This window comes from Pinus tabuliformis, chromosome 9 (genome assembly GCF_031772625.1).
Source record: "Pinus tabuliformis cultivar Carrire ecotype Pingquan chromosome 9, CPIR1, whole genome shotgun sequence".
Classification (NCBI taxonomy): Eukaryota; Viridiplantae; Streptophyta; class Pinopsida; order Pinales; family Pinaceae; genus Pinus; species Pinus tabuliformis.
Window position 1 is genome coordinate 633,806,734 of NC_142307.1, and position 2,367 is coordinate 633,809,100.

Sequence of the window (2,367 nt, forward strand, 5' to 3'; positions counted from 1 at the left end):
TGGTTTTGAGGTACTGTTGCAGCCGACTTCTTTGTGGGTACCTTTTCTTTTGTAGTAGTAGTACCTGCACTCCTTTTCTTTGAACTTGCCTAGACAGGTTTAGGGGCACCTTTACTCCTAGTAGTCACAGGAAAAGCTTCTTGTTCATTTTTTGTATCGGAGTTAGGTAATATGAAGTCCCACATTCCATGGCATTCAACAACTTCCTCTTCTTCGAATTCATCGGATGGTGAAATTTTTTCATCTTCTTCTTCCTCTTCAGGATCTGAATCTGCATTAGATATAACATTTGGTGGTTTTGATTCAGGTTTCTTGAAATTTCTAAATGGCCTTTTTGTTGAGGTTTCTGCTACTTGCTTTTTGATTTCGACCATTTCATTTGACATAGTCTTGAGGACCTTTTGTAGACCCTCCATATCATATGGATCTTTAGGGGTTTTCTTCTTTGAATCATCTTTAAAAAAAACTTTTTTGGATTTTCTATCTTCAAGAGTTGCTTTCTTTTCTAGAGCATTAATACGTTTCTCCACAGCAAGTGCTTCTTTCATGTTTTCAGCTAAAGTTGGTTTTGCGGCCCTGTCTACGAAAATAGCTATATTGGCAGGTAGGGCAGTTATATACCATTCGCTTCTGATTTGCTCACTTGGTTTGGAGGCCGTTGGAATCTTATTCAAGAGTTTATTGAATCATGAGTTGAATTCTTTAATCGGTTCCTTATGCTCTATCCTAAGATTGGAGAGATCATTGATTAATGTCGCTAAAGATCTATCATCGCCATACTTAGTCAGAAATTGCTCCTAGAAAATGTTCCAGCTAGTAATGGATCTAGAGGGCAGGGAAAAATACCAAGATCTCGCTGATCCTTGCAAAGTATAAGGGAAAAGCCTAATGACAACATCTTCCTCTGTTACTCCTTTTAAATTAACTGATAACATGAAGTTATTGATATGTTCTTCGACTTGTGTTTCGACATCTGGATTAAACTTAGGTAACCATTTTTCAGGAGAATCAGGCAATGCATGTAATGGTGCAGGCATATTGACCGCACCGGGACTATTCCATGGATTTGCCATTGAAACACCAGTAGTGGATGAGATTGCTAATGAAATTCCAGATGTTTGGGAAGGAATTGATATTGAGGATTGAGTAGGTTGAGATGTTGAAGTTCCTAATCCCTGATGAACAACAATATGTAATGAGGGAGTGGATGGCTGACTTCGCACTTGGGAAGATGAGATGGAGGATGTGGATGAAAATGCTTCATTGTTAGATCCTTCAGTGTTCTTCTTTGCCCTTTTCCTTTTAGGTAAGGGCAACTCAGTAGGTTCGATACCGAGCTTTCCGCTCTGAAGTCTGGTGAGAGGATGAGGTAGATTGAATTGCGAAGTCTCACTGCCTTGAGATACCTCAGATTTCTGTGGTGATATCGAGAAGCCTTGAAGTTTATGGATGAGAGACTGAACTTCAGGAGACTCAGGACTTAATCATTCTGGAGTATTGTGGGCTTGAGCAGTGGTAGTTGATTCCTCTTCTTCTCGCTTGGATACTGGAGAACCAACATGCAATTGGGAAGTACGAGGTGATGTGGAGGGAGATTTACTCTCAGAATGGATTGTAGATTTGGGTTTGCTCGCCATTCACAGTTCATGCCCTCCTTCTAGCGCCAAAAATTTTGATGCCTCGAAAATCGTTGCATCAACATTGGGGGATAACCACCCAGTCCGGACCTTAATACAACTCCTTTTCCATTTGGGATGGTGGCTCCGACTGGATATAATGGGACCAGTTTCCCAGTAATGAATAAAAAGGGATGGATGAGCGACTGGTTTTCTAATAAGTGATAATGAATGGATGACTTAATCTAAAAGCGGAAATACAAATGACTATTCTATCCCGGGAAGCTTCTATTCTTAAGTGCAACGTTTGATGATCTCTGTTCATTAATAGGCATATAGATGACTCTATTCAATAAACATAGACATTCATTCATATAATAGTTTCTTTGTTCAAATAGTTGAACAAAGTAATTAATAAAACATTGTTACACTTATCTTTTTATATTACTGATACATGTATGATTAGAAGAAAAGCACGCTGTAAACATCCAATAGTGGAAAGTATAAAGAATGCTGTTAAAACACATGCATATATTCAATAATAGCAAGAATGGTCAAATAACAATTCACATGAAAAGAATGAATTCAAACATAGATAGTAGTACCATATGAGCTGCAAATCATTCCCAACATCAATCGCAATTCGAAATCCTTCTTCCGACTCAGAAATACTCTTAAATAAAGGCAGTAGTGCACATCCACATAAAAGCTTCATTATCAAAATTGGAATAATTGGCCCAGTCTTTATAAA